The sequence below is a fragment of the Haemorhous mexicanus genome, chromosome 2, assembly GCF_027477595.1.
Source record: "Haemorhous mexicanus isolate bHaeMex1 chromosome 2, bHaeMex1.pri, whole genome shotgun sequence".
In the NCBI taxonomy this organism is placed as follows: Eukaryota; Metazoa; Chordata; class Aves; order Passeriformes; family Fringillidae; genus Haemorhous; species Haemorhous mexicanus.
Window position 1 is genome coordinate 86,377,217 of NC_082342.1, and position 15,875 is coordinate 86,393,091.

The following is a 15,875-nucleotide window of genomic DNA, read 5'->3' on the forward strand; positions in this document are numbered from 1 at the left end:
GTGTACCTTAGCTTTTAAAGCACACTTTGTGGTTACTTTATGTGCAATTTTTGAAATTAGAAAGCTGACAATAGCAACTGCTGTACAGATGACACATCTGATTCCTGCTATAACTGATTTTCAGACAAAAAGAGATGCTTTTCAAAATATAATGCAGAGGATGAGAGATGGTACCTATATATCATATACAACACAGAGTGTATACATACACAGTCCAATCCAGCTCACCCACTACTTCAGCAGTGACACTGAAGTTAATAGCATTAATCATGTAAAGAAGAGAGCAGTTTCATTCTATACATAAACAGGCATAAAAGCTTATAACCTATCTGACATTTATCCTTGGCAGGGAAGATGAGGGAAGGAAAGATATTTCTTATCAAAACAGGGCAAGCTTTAGTTCCTGAAGAGAAACACCATGGAAGCCACCAAAAACTTAATTTTTCTGGGCCTAATTATCACTGGAGTTGCTGTAGTTCACAATCAGTAACACTGGAAAACCCTGAATTCAATCAACTCCAATGTCTCTCTGCAGTATTCTTCATTCAATTTATGGCCAAAGCCAAAAAGATCCAAGACCACAAAAGGTGCCACAAGTGCAAGGAGAACTCCCCCTGATTCCCCTCCAAAACCTTTGGATCCAATGTACTGTAAAGTAACGATAATTCTTGAATATATGTATCCAAGTTATTAAAAGTAATATTAAGAAACTCCCAACCACTTCAAAACAGAACTGCAGGACACATTTTTTCCTTGCCCTGAGAAGAAAATTACTTGACTGGAATAGTGCATGTCAAGTGTATATGTTGGAGTATTTTATATGCAAAAGGGTTGAGCATGCTGGTTTTGTGCTAAGAAGATTTAAGCTTACATAGACTCCAACTGTAATTTATTTTCTGCAGCAACATGCAGGAATTCTGGGTTACTATTTTATGGGGAAATTACTAAAACAGGAAATTATTTTTAACATAAGATTTATAATCTGTTTGACTATTTAGTGCGTAGCTCAGAGAATATTGTTTATATATGTATATATTTGTTCACACACATACCAAGGCTTTTAGATCAGGTTGAAAAAATACACATAACAAGGCTTTTAGATCAGGTTGAAGAAATGCATAAATGAGAAACCTCTAAGTGAAACATCTAGTTCAGACTGCAGCATACATGGACTTTGGGTGAACAGTTATTTGCCCTCTCTTGCCCCGTACACAGATGTGAGGGACTGCAACTGCTGTCACCACTTCTACACCATGAAGCCTGCAGAATCCTGACCCAAATTATGCACCATACTTCATTCATGCCAACCCAGACATTTCCCTTAACCAGTCCAGTGTTTGTGGCATCCCTGTGTTTATGCCAGCCCAAACACTTTCAGTAGACTTTCAAAAAACAAATAAGAAAATATAAAAACTGAGACAGGTTTGTACAGGTTTTTGAGGAGTTTTTTGGAAGGTGGAATCTTGGCTGTATTCCATCAGTGTTGCCAGAACACAACCATATAAGGAGTATTCCTATTTGTACAGAGAGGGGTAGTGTTCAAAGGAAAGCCTGAGTAGCTGAGTGCCAAAATAAGACTTAGAAGATACTTGAAAGATATTTTTTGCTCACAGGCCCAAAACCCCAGTACAGTCAACTAAAGGAAAGAACAAATAGGCTATCCATGGGCAAAATTAGCTGAGACCTGTGACATTTTAATCTAGATGAGAGCTAAAACTTACTCTGCACTTTCCATTAATAACCTCTGCCCCTTTGAGCTACAGAAAAAGAAAACAAGACAGCATACACTGGTAAGACAAAAAATGATTTACTGTTATAAACAAACCTTATTGCCAGTATAATTTTTGCCATTGATGTAAAGATTCTATTTTTCTCACTAATTTTGGAAATACTACGCAAATATTTAACATCAGTACCTAGGTAGGCATCCACTATTTCTTTTTTAAGTACTATGGAAGAAGAGACTATCACAATTTAAGCATCCAAACCCAGAGCTCTGTCACTGGGGAAGAGGCCTGAAAGTTGATAGACAGCTGGCACCAGCACACCAAGCCAGTCATGGGAAATCTCTACATAGTCACTTGCACACTTTCTGCCCTGGGTCCAAATCCAGCAGAAAGAATGCCAGCTCCAGCCTCAGAGATCTTTGGACAACTGGATTCATAATTTTAGTGCAATAAAATTACCCAGATTTATTACCCTAACTCTACTTGAGTTTCTTACATAACTGCATGGTGTTGGGATGTGAACTGGCTCATCCCTTTCTGGTTTACAAAAAGCAACAGATGAAAGGAGAGCATACCTGAATACCTAAACATGCCCAGAGTGCATTTTCAGGATCCCTTCTATGGCATTTTTTTCCTGGAAAATGAGCATTCTTTTGAAGAAGTGCTGAACCAACAAAAAATAATAGCTGCAGGCTGGCAAGCTACAAGGCCAACAGCAGCACAACCACCCAACCAGTTAAACTGTTTTCCTGCAAGAGTACAACATAGATGTGGTGGGATGGAGTAAATGCATGACTAGGAATAAGAAGTTTCTTTTCTATTATGGATCTCTTCAGTTAAGAAAGTATGTATTGACTGTTTGACAGGGGAAGCTTCATGGGACATTTTTTCTCAAAGACACCAATTGCCATTTTTGCTGTTCTAATTATTATGGTTTAGTAGAAACTGTCAAACTGCTCAGCAGGACACAAAACCCAGATGGAATATACACTTTGCCCTAAAACCCTTGAAATCTAAATGAGACAAGCAATGATGTCCAGACCCTTAATGTACTAGATCCCCTACCAAAAAGACATTAAGGTCAAACATTACCATGCCTTTTGTTTGTTTGTTTTTAAAACAGCATTTAGGTGGTTGATTAGCACTGTAGAGCAGTTACTCTATTACTTATATGATTTGTACTTCACATACTCAGTATACAATGACAGTATAAACTGCCTCAGAAAGAGAAGTATGTGTAGTAAGCAACAAAGTACCTCATTCATTTTAATTGTATGACCACAGCAAGGTTTTATTTCCTAACTTTCAGTCTTCACATCTATACTGGTTTTAAGCTATGTTTTACAAATACAGAAAGCACAAACGCTAGTAGGGAAAATAAAATCTGAACAAGTGTACACAAAAATAATAATTTTCCAGTTACTGGGATTTTATTTTTCTTTTTTAATCTTTCCCCACACACACTATATTTGAAATTAATTTGGTTTTGGTTTTTTTTAGCTAATTATAGACCAAAATAAACATCTATACATTTTTAAATCATTTCTGCATATATTTCACAGTAAATGCAGAAAACATGTCATTTTAATAGACACACTGAACATCTAATTACCAGGAGAAATCAAGCCTGTGCAATCTTTATACATACAATTTCAGTTAATGCAAACACGGCAAGAGCTATGGGCTAAGCATGTGTAACTGAGACAGTAAAGCTCAAGGACGCTAAACTCTCTTACATGATAAGGCAAGCTTGAGGTTTGCTTTGATCCATAAGAGATGAGTTGTAAAAAGCACTTCTGTTCACTTCTGTTCCCCTGCTCAGGAATGAAGAATTCCTTTTGCTGCATTATGCATAACATCATTACAGACAAGGTACAAGTCAAGAGCAAGTGGTTCAGATATCCTACCAGCATACTAAAATAGCAGTGGGACTATAAAATTATTTAGGTACTGTATTACACAGCTCTTCTTTAAATACCACTTACGCCGTCACATTTGCCAGGAATCTTTCTTTTTAAGTGTTCTAAATGTAAAGTTTCTGGTATCTGTTCCCTGGGGGCAGCTTCAACTAGAATAGGCAGGTTGGTACAGCAGATGACTATCTGCTCCTTACAAACTAAGATGTACTCTGTAGTGATAAAAAGCTCCTTATCAGTTTGGATTCCAACCTAAAGGCAACTGCCATCCAGATCTTACTGTGAAAGATAATGTGGTGTAATTAAAGCTCATGGCTTACAGATACAGCTGCCAAACATCACTTGCTTTAGTCAGGACTGGAAATTTTGGTTGTAAATTTACTGCAAAGATTTTTGTAATCTAAGAAATCATTTTTAGGCCTTTCCCTTTCCTTTTAACATTCACAGCCTCTCTTTCTCTCTCTCTCTTCCCCCCTCCCCTCCTTTTCTCTTCTCAGATACACTAGCAAGACACATTTAAAACACTTCATGAACATGGTCTATATATAGCAGTCATCGTTTTTGCATCCACTTGCAAACTTTCCCAAATTTATTCTAGGCACTTGAAGAATGACAGTTCAAACATTCAGTAGAGATTTACTCAATTTCAGCAATAAAATTTAAAATCCAATTTCCACTTAGCATGCCAAAGCCTCACACAATTTTTATGTGCAATTGAACTGGGTGAACTGGTAAATTAAACTGTGATTGGGAATGTTCTCAAACAGTGGGACGCAGTTGCCTCTGGGTGTATGTGTGGAAGCATTTTAGTTCAGATCAGGATGCACTACCAAAGCAAATCTCCCAGTAGTTCCCACTTCCTGCACTTTGGTTCACATCATGTTTGGAATGTGCAAAATGAATTCCTTTCAGATAAAAATAAACCTGGAGGAGCAGTCTCAGTCTCAGAGGGTATCTAATGCACTTTGACTGCTAATGGGCTTTCTGTCTGCAAAAGTAAGCTAGAGCTAGGCAACAGTAAAACTCTGAAATACAAAGACTTTGAATGCCAGTGTGGATGTGATCCTTAGCACCAGACCTTTTCTGACATAGACCTTTTCCTAAATAGGCATTCCATAAATTGTCAAACCATTTCCTGGCACACTTTTGGCACACATACCATCCAGCATGCATACATTTCCCAAACCAGCTTGGGAGTATAAATATTCCCAGGACCATTTTCAACAGGCACTTTTTTATGCAGTCATCTAATTTCAGAGAATGATGGAATCCATTAGAAGGAACATGGTTTGTTTTCTGGTCCAGCAGCAGAGCCTGGGAACATTTTCAGGCACTTCTAATTCATTGGTATAGTGGTCTCCCACTACAGTGCAGTTTTTAGTCTCTGATGCAGAGACCAAAGAGTGGACAGTTTCCTCTCCACCTCCTTGCTCAGTTCTTCCAGGCAAGAGTAAGGATGGCTGCTGCCATAAAGGAAAAAGAAGCCATGTGTAGAGCACCTCATGGCATGTTCAGCTGGGTTTTTTCAGTGCTTCTATCGTTCTATCTCAAATTCACACTCTCTGACAACAGCTGTTAAGTCACTCTGTTAGTTGCTGTGACAGAGATCAGTTCAGTCCATTCAAATATTTTGACTTCACCATACAGAATTACAGAGTGAAAAACATCACCAACCATATTCAAGAACTCAAGGATTTTCAAAAGGGACTTGGAGTTATCTGTGTCCTCTGAGTACTGTGTGGACTCGTCATCCTGCCCACATGTCAGAAACAATACTGAGTTTCCAGTATACAGGCTTGCAAGATGAGCAAACTTTTACAAATTCTCAGTAGTCCTGCCATGGTAATCAGAAGCTTCCTATTTGCATTGGCCTTCTTTGAAAAGTCTGAGCTACATGGATGTTAACACCCAGTGAAAACCACCCCTGCTGGTAAAACTCATCTATATCCACACTTTAAAGTGTCTCCACACTGCAAAGGTTGGCTCTCACTGTGACTCTCCTGGTGTTATCATGTACCACATCCATCCCACAGTCCTTCACAGTGCCCTATTCAGCACTCCCTCAGCCTTTCACCCAAAAGCGCAATGCCTGCCCCATCTCACCCTTGCCACAGAGCCCTGGATCTCCCACGACAGCCTGCTGCCACCCACCCTGCTGTCTCTACAGCAGTGTGATCTCCAGGCCTTTGGCTGAGCACCTCAGATGTGATGATTTTTAGACCTCCTTGTATGACAGACATTTGAGATGGACAGAAAGAAGAATGGTCTAGAAAGATTGAATATATACTATGCATCATGAGTCCTTGAGATAATTATTTAGTTTTGTACCTCTAAATAACTAGCAGAGTTCTTGGAAGCATGGGGTGGGATTTGGTATGCTTTTTGAATCACACAAATAAAGTTTGTCAGCTTGACGTACAGGGACATATTCAGGAACGCCTGAGGAACTTGGGAGCACATGTCCCACTGACTTAATTAACAAAGCACATTAAGAAAATAATGAAGGTGTTAATTTCCAAATATTGAAACTTAGGTTGAAACATAGCTGGTTTTCATTTCATTGTATAGCTGACATTTGTTCATCCTGTGAAAGATAATGTCAGCATTTAACTATCTGTTAGCTCTTTTTATAACTCTCTTAATAAATTATCTAGTTCCAATTTTTCCTTTACCTGTACTACCACAGTTACTGAGAATAGATTGTCATAAAGTCAGCTTATTTTTTGTATAAAGCACTTGATTTAGTGGCAGTAGTTATTTAAGTTAGTAATTATTTTCGCTATGTCCTGGCTTCTTCTTATCTTTATATTTTGATGCTGCTGCAGGAAACCCCTTTGTATTTAGACAGGGTGAACCTACATATTTATACAGCCAGAAGAATCTGACCCATAGGCAGGTCTTTTCTCTTCAGCTCCTAGCCATTCATGAAGGAATTCTTTAAATTTCAGAAGGGAATAGGAAAAAAAACCTGACTTCTTCAGAGTAGCAAACAGTCCAATTACAGAAACTCTGTTTCAGGAGAGACATAAAAAGCAATCACAATGAACAGTAGAAATCATACTCCAGATGATGGGAAACAATAGACTCCATATTGTGCATATACTCACTTCTGCATTTTATAGACTGATGACAGTACAGGACATGAGGCTGGAATTTAATCTGGAAGTTGTCATACATGACTTCAAGGTCATGATTATCTGTTTAATCTACTTAAGTAGTGAAACACAATTATGCAAAGCTATGTAACCAGTTAGGAATGGAGGATAGTGAGACCACCTCTCATGTTATTTATATACTTCGGTAGAAGCACGGGTCTCCCTGGGATCCTCATAGCATTATGGGACATTGCCAGATTCCTCCAGAGGGTAATTCAGAGAGGAAGCCAAAAAAACCCAATGTCAAGCTGCAAAATCTGGGAGCATTCTTCAGGAGGCTGAGATACATTCCAGGAGGCCCAGATACATTCCTCACGGGGAGGGGAGTGGGTATGGAAAAAAAAAAAGAAAGAGGGATTCCGTTTTCCCTCCCCTTCCTGTGAAGCACAGCCCAAGTTGCTTTGTACTGCCACTTGATGAAGGTTCAGCCTTTCTGCTGCCTCTGCATGGGAGACACTTCACAGAGGTCCTGGTTCAACTCTCACAGGAGAAACATGAGTTTGTATGAGAGATGCAAGGCTAGCAAAGCCAGCACCATGTGGCATGTCTCAGCGCATCTGTGTGGCCACACAGACCCTCTGCCTCCATGTGCCTTGGCCAAGCCCAAGCAAGCACAGAATTACACCAAAACCAAGAGAAGACCCAAATTGTCAACTGCTGCCAGTGGGCCTGGTCCTGCTGCACATTACAGTTGTAGACCTGTGTTTTGTTTGCTGTGCTAGACAAACTTAGACAGAACATAAGCATCTCTTAAAAAACATTTCCTAAACAGAAATGTTTCCATTTCCTGGCTCCAAGGATGTACCATGTCCTGAGTTTTCCTACAGAACAGTGCCATGGGAAATTAGGAAGAAACTTTAGCTCACTACATGATGTAGAGAGTATGCAGCTATCTTGCATCTGCTCTTGAGAAGCTGGATTTGTTTGCTTGTTCTGCCTTTCTCTTCTCAAAGTTCAACCATTCTCCTCAGTCAAAACTCCCTTAAATACACCTCAGTTTTATTCTCAATGCAGACAGCAGGATTGCAGAAAGGATGAAAAGAAGCCTTTGCTGAATTCAAACCTATCTGAAACTTGGCAGTTTCCATCCTCAGATTTTTATCAGTGTCCTTGGGTTTAGTTTCTAGGGGGCTGTCTCTCATGAAACTCGGTTTGAACTCCAGGCTTAAATAAACCAAAATAGTTCCAAGTGTAGCACAGTAAGAAAAAACCCTGAACCTTGACTTTTCAGATACATATGACCATAAATCAGTCAATATTCACTCAAAATTAGCCATAAGTTTATTTGAAAGGTTCACAACTTTAGCTTACCTTTATGACAAACCTGGCAGAGTTTTCAGAATGTGTGGGTGCAGGTTTTATAACAGAGGCTTTCACACCTCAAGTCATCACCTGCACTCTGCACTCTGTACACTCATTACAAAGCAAAACTTGGTTCTGGGCTCTTTTACCATAAGACAGATACTTCAGCCTCTTGGATTTGAGTTACATGTCTGAAAAAAACATCCTGCTTAGACCATTTATATGCTCTTCTTAAAAGAATGACTTGAATGTACAAAGAAATTCAAGCTTCAGTGGATCATAATTCTCAGTAATTCAAGCTTATTTTGTAGACCATAATCCTCAGGAGCAGAGTGCATATTTGGACTGGCTTTTTAATATAAATATGCCACCTTCAGGAAAAGGAAATAGAAAGTTTTAAAACTATAACCCGCATCAAATATTTAATTTGATTGCAAATATTGTTAGATATAAAGTAAGTTTTCCAAAAGCACGATGATTTCAGTTAAGTCCCTGCTTTAACTTTCATGTTCTTTTTTCTAGAGAAAATTGTTTCATTTTCAGAGTGAACTTGCTTTTGCAGCTGCTTTTATGCCTGCAGCTTTGTGTAATCTGGAGTTCCACTTATTGAAAGCGGATGTTCTCTTGAGATTGGTCTCTCTCAGTTCCATACAACACCCACTTGACATTTGCTGAGGACAAGAAATAAGGCAAAGGATATAATATGGTTAAAAGTCAAAAGCTATAAATACTATCAGCCTTTGAAATATTCAGCATCTTAATATGGCTACATACAAAGTTCAAGTAAAAAGCACTCAAGGTTCATTTTTCATGTTTTGCTTAGTCTGTGCTCTGAACTAAAATAATATTCAGAGTTTGATTTGCTGATCATTTAATATATTTATGAATAGAGATCAACACTGAAAAGTGAAGTCAGATTAATGCCTATGCATTAATGTTAGGATTTTCACAGCACTTGTAGCAGTTTCTCACATTGGCCAAAAAACTACTCTCATAAATCTTTTATTTTTCTCACAAACCAAGATGGCTGTTAAACATTCACTAACACTCAGATCTACAAATGTAGCCAAATATCCATCTCTTAATTCCTGTTAAAATCAAAAGAATTTAGACAACTTTAAATTTTAGGTGCCTTAATATCCTTCTGGATGCCAACTCAGTCACTGCATAAAGATAAGGAGAAAAATAGTGAGGTTGATAGAGTCAAGCACAGAGAGTGAACCAAGGCTAAGTGCAAGAAAGTCATGGAGCTCTGACTCAGAGATTACATTTATCACTGTTTGTATAACATGAACATTCCCCTTGCACACATGCACAATATATGAAAAAGCACGTGAAAGGTGGTCAGGAGTGTCTATTTAACCCTGGTCCCAATTTGATACCAATTTACCCTGCGCCCAGAGTGAAAGTGGCTAGACCACAGATGTTTAAAGGCAGAGCTACACAAGGCAAATAGCCAGGGAAATTCTCCTGGGCCCTAAGGGGAAAAAAGATAGCACTCACCTAAATTAGGTGGAGATGTAAGTCATCCAGCAGGTGGGCGTGGGGAAGGAGTGGCTCATGCCTAAATCTCTGCCTAAGAGCCCAGATGTCTACTGCCAGCACACTGCAAAGGTATTTAGGTGCCTACCACCCCTTCCAATAAATTCAGTTTAGGGTCTATAATGTATCTAAGGTACCTACCTGAACTTTTGGTGTCATGGGTGGCTTTCAAAATATTCTGGGAAAAAAGAAATATTTTTTGTCCCTATATATCGTCAGAATCAATTAATGAATTCTGGTACATTGTGGAAAATGGTGGGCATTATTTGAAGGGTAAATAGAAGCATTATATTCCTTGTGTTGTTAAGTTGAGCAACTTTTCTGGACTTGTGCCAGACTGAGCTCCAGTAGTTCATGAAGGAGCTCTGTTAGTTCTTGTAAAGATAAATCAGGCTAAATGAAGGAAGCATTCTTGTTTCTGGCAGGTACATTCCAAAGCTGGCTGCTATAAAATGAAATGTACCTCTGTGCAGATTCACCCTTGATAGCATCTGAAAAAATACTTTTTTTGTCAGCTACTGTACATGTCTTTTCACAGGGTGAGGGTCTCTCAAAGATTCCTGGAATGTCTGGTCATAAAGTGACAGACCCAAGCTATCTGATCCCTCCATTTTCCTATTTAAGATTGTACGTGCCATTTTTAATACCAGTGATAAGATCGTACTTTCGGTTAAGCCGTGGCCATTGTACTCGAGAGTTAAGCATTTAACCACATAGTTTGTCTGGAGTGTTTGACAGCAACATTGCTCTTGGAAAGAGATTTCTGACAGAGATATTTTAGCCATCATTTTTATTATGAAACCAGTCAAGTGTCTCTCACTGGAATCTGTGCTAGGGAGAAAAACAAGAAAAAGAACAAAGAAAAGTAAATGAGGACGGAGATGGTGAAAGGAAGTACTCATCCAGTGGATGGCTGAGCAGCATAGGCACACAACGCTGAATCCCTGAGCAGCTGTTTCAGGAAGAATATTCCTGGGTTTACTAATAGTGACTCGGTTCCAGTTCCTGTAAATGTGGAGAGCCCTACTTCAATTAGTCTGTCAGTGCTGTAAATTCAATAGCATGCTCACAGCAGGTCAAATTGACATAATGTTAAAACACGGGTCACTCTACTATGCTAAGACTCCCAGTGCTACTGACACTTGCTGAGATGACCTGGTGCTTGCATGCCAGCAAGTGACACATTTTTAGAGTAAGTCTCCAATATAAAGGGCTTTTGTAAGGGGAAAAAAAAAGCTAATTAGTTACCTCAGCAGAGCAGTAGGAGGAATAGAATTCATTGTTTCTTTGAGACCACAAAAGTGCCTGTAAGGCTTTTTTTTTTGTTTGTTTTTAATATGTCTATATTGAAGCAATTTTTTCCTCAGTCTGGGTATGTGCAGTCTAAACCATTTTCTCCATATAGTAATTTTACTCTGCTGAGAGGCAGCATCACCTGGGGAGGGCTAAAGAACTGTAGAAAATCTAAGTCGTTTTCTATGTCCGGGTTTTCCACTTAAATGCTTGACAGTGCCCCATTTTATCAGACTTTGTTTATTTGTTTGCTTTTGATTTCAAAGAGTTTTTAACAGATTTGGACAGAAAAGTGAAAACAGCAAGAGTTTGATAATTGCAATCTTTTGCAATCAAATTTATGACATTTATAAATATAGATGCATGGATTAAAATTCCTAGACAATGGAATATTGTTATTGGCCAGCATCCTAGGCTGCATACCTGGTATGCTGAGGTATAATCAAGCATTGGGTAGGGTTTTATGTGTGAAAGCAATGCTTGACTGGATTTAAATGGTTTTGATTGGAGCCGATATGATGCATAGCTGGACATAATGTTCATAATTGCCTATTTTTCTTGGCAAACAGCAAGGTGCTTGATGACCACTTTCTAAACTGTTCACATCTATTTCTTTGTAAAGTGTACCGCAATTTAACGGTAATTCTAAACAAGTTTGTGTTGTAGTCCTCTGACTTTGAAAGAATGCAAGAATCCTTATTGACTTAATGTCCTCATTACAGTGGAATTGCATGTCTCCTCTGTCGAAGCTGAATGTTGGTCTGGTTTGAATGGCAATTTCCACAAACACCTTTACTCTTCCTATTGTACTCACCTATTTTCTACACACATCCTAAAAACCATCACCAAAATTCAGTCAAAACTGCAAACAGTCTCACATGTGTTTCTCAGGCAGACTATTTTATCTTTTTTCATTAGTATTTGACACAATCCAGAGGAGGTGTTTAGAGATAGGCATCAGAGACCTATAATGACTCTAGCCAGCTTGACACAAATGTGCACATACACACATTTTTGCTTCCTAAGGCACAGCTCTGCCTCAGAAAGGCAAATGTTCCCTACGTCACTTGGAAAATGTCTTTCCAAGTTTAATGCAAAGAACATTTTCCAGACAGGAATTAGGAGAAGGACAGCCCTAGTCCTCTTCAAGCAAGGCTCCTACCATTACCGTAACACTGTACTTACAGGCCCTTTACAAATACTGAGGTTTCAGAAAGTCTTGTCTGTTCTGTTTTATTTTAAGTTTCTTGCAGAATGTTCTGAGGTCTCTATTGTGTTTACTCACATTTACCTCCTGGTATGTACCTCATGATGCTCTGAGAACATGGTTCCTCAGTCACATAAATCTGCCACCTGCGAGATAGTAAAGTGATTGCAGTCAGGATTTTATGTTTATTTTTTCCCTCCAATCCTCTCTGATAGCAGCTCTCAGAACTATTTGTTTCATCTCTCTTTTACGTGCCCTTTATTTCACTTACACTGATGTCTTTAGTCCATGCCAGCCTGCTTTCTTGATCCTCTGCTCCAGCTTCTTCACTCACGACTGAAAAAACAGTTCAGCAATTGTTCCAACCAATTTGGTGCAATTCGCACATTTTTCCCTGACTTCAGACAAATCAAAGGTGTTTCCAGAGAGAGTGTTTCATAGACCTTTGAGTTGGCTTGTGCACATAGTCATCTCAGTCATTCTTTGGTATAAATACAAGAGCCCCATAAGACACAGATGTCAGGAAGGCTTCAACGCTGTAAGAAACTGCTCATGTGCAAAGTTGCTTGAGGAGAAAAGTTGCATAGAAGATTTAGTGGGAACTTGGCACTGAATAATCAGATGTTACACATCTATTATGCCTCTCATAATAAGTAGGCAGAAACTCAGCAACTCAGCATCTCTCCCTATCATCATAACTGCCACTTCCAAGGCAGTGTGTCACAGGGATTTAATAATTTTCTCATGTTTCACACAAGAGAGGCTATGTAGAGACTTGACATGTAAGACTGCCTCTTGAGCAGAAGTAAAAAACATACTCATCTGGAAAACCAAATCTCCTGTTCTTATGAGAGAGCACAAGGCAATCACCCAGTCCATTGTCTCCTTCATGAAACAATCAGTCTGAGCAACAGAGAAAACATTCCTCAAAAAAAAAGGCATTAAAGTCCTAGTGCTGTAATGTGAAGGCTTCCTGAAAACTCTACCCTAATGTAGAGGAAGAACACAGGCTATGAACTTACATCATAAAAAGTCTCCATCTAAAATGATGGAGGAGATACCATTAGGCTCTGAAAAAATGGCAGTCAAAGCTGGTATTTCCTGGACCATTGCCTGTTCATGAAGAACCAGGAGGCACGGCTGGCTGGGGTGTGTGAGCCATAGACTGAATGTCCCTCTGTGTTTCCCAACAAACAAACTTGCTTCCACACAGCTCAAAATGAGAAGCCGACAGAAGGAAATGCCTTTTTCACCTCCATAATATTCCTCTTTTTAGGCCATCTGTAGGGAAAGAGATAAGTTCCCACTGTGTTGGGAGGAATTGTTTCTTCAGCAAGCAGTGTGCTGGTGCCCCAAACATCATCCAGAATATTTAGAGCATGCATTTACCTTTGATAGAGTTGCTGCATTAGTGATACATCCTCCAGTAATGCTGGGGAGAAGGAAAGAGTGCCTAAAACCATCTAGAAATATAATTTCTAAGCACAGAGCCCAAGAAACTTCATGAATTTTGCTTATGGTAAAGCTGAAATTCAGGCTATAATATAATACTCATCAAATTTACCATTTAAAAGACATCAACTTCACAGTCTTTCCATATTGGAATTTGGGTGATGCGAGATAGTCCTGCTACAGAAGACCCTAAAAGCAATAACATTCCCCCACTCATTTGGCAGATTTTTAGTGTCTGATAAATTAACACACTGAGAAGAAGGAGTGTGCTGGTTCTCTTTGAGAGTTAAAATGCTCAAGATTTGCTAATAGTTTTGGATCTTCTTTCTTTAAGAGGAGTAAGAAGCTGTGCAGACACCCTTGTTTTAGTTTGGTAAAGACGGTTGCAAATCAGATGATTCAAAGCTAGCTAAGGGTGTCTGCATGAGTTTACCACTGATTTAAGTTAATTAGTTTAATGAAAAGGTACAGATTTGCATAAAGATGAGCTGTCACCTTTTCTGCTCCCAAACAGCTGTGCTTAGTTCTGTTTTACAGGTAAAGGGCAAAGGAGGAGAAGGGGAGAAGTGTCTTTGAGATAATCTTATTGGAAAGAAAGAAAACAAATGTGTGCTCTGCCTTCTCCAGCTGCTCTGCACCCCAGGAGTAATAGTTTGAAGTGAGCTTTTATATAAACAATAAACAAGTTATTCCTGGAGCATTTGCTTTGAGCTAAGACTGTGTGTAAGGGATTGGCTTTGAAATTGCTGTGAAAGTACCTACCTTTCAAAATTAGACTCTGCATCTCAGGTTCATTAAGATAGCCTTAAACAAGAGTCTTTTATTCAACCTTTCTTTAAAGGTATGAAGTGTGAACTTGATAAGTAAAAATAACTTGAATAAAGAATGTCTAAAAATGGAGGAATTAACCACAGTGATGTTTATGCAGCCTAGGAATGGATTTCAATGCATCTCTTTAACACCTATCTTCTTGTGGTAATCTCTTCTTCCTGTTTGTATACTCTGTTCAAAAGATTAAAATTAGGTCTTCAAAATGGGAAAAAGATAAAATGGGATCTCGAGTCCTAGTACATTTCTCTTGTGGGTCATTTATGAAATTTTTTTCCCCAGAGAAGGCAAACCTACCATCTTGTCCGAAGTTTGAGATGCATGTTTAATAGGATTTTATTTTCTCCTCCATTTTTCAAGTCATCTTGAAATCAATCACTTAGACAACATGCAAATTATTAATCTTGGGTAAGGCTTGCCACAAACATTAGCACTGGAGAATATATCTGTGTGGTAATAGCAAATCACACAATTCCTGAGAGCAATTGATAATATTATAAACCAAGGCTTTGCACGGATAGTTATGAACAAGTACTGTCTGTATACAATTCAACAGAAACCCCAGAGGGAAAAATGTAAAGAACATAAGCCTTAAACCAACAAAAGCAGAATAAGTAACTCAGTGAATTTCTTGAAGCATTAGTAACTTGACAGCATCTACTCATTCACAACAACAAAGTCAGCACAAGCTCAATATTTTCAATATTTTCTACTGCTGCACTAAATAAAAAGTTAATGCTAAGTCTCAATACTTAAGAACAAATGACAATCCTTTAGAAATTGCTGTAGTTTGAAAATGTCAAAAAAAAAAAGTGATTTTCAAACCACATTGTGTAATGTTTTCTTTTAAGGGAACATGATCTCTGGTACCTTTAATAAAAAGCTGTATAACAATTCTTCTTTAATTCCCTGTGATTTCACCTTAGAAACGACTGCTCCACTTCATTCATCTGCCCTTACTTCTAACCATGAACATATTACATTATTAAAAGGGGACAAATGAAGTTGACAAATAGTTTTTAAACATTTCTGGAAGGTGAGAAAAAATAAGTGAAGAGATAAATGTTCAGCTTTGAAGTATCTATCTCATCTCTTTTATATTTTAATTTAAAAGCTATGCTGCCTTTTACAAAATGGCACTCACTTTGTGAGTGACCTTAAGGTAAACAACCGAGTTATTAGTATAAGAACAATAGTTCAAAATACCAGAATCTGAATCCAACATTTCTCCAGCTGCCTTTATTTCTCTTTCAGACAATCAAGTATTTCAGATAACTAGCATTTTGATATTTGTCTTTTGTGTTGTTTACCTTCTTAATTAAAGAGCAAAATATATTGGTGTTCTAGAGTCAAAGAAACACTTCTTAAATGAATCACCCTATTTAATATAATGTCCCCTTGTAAACACTGTTTTTCTTGATAAGTACATGCCCAAATAAAAGGATGGAAAAGG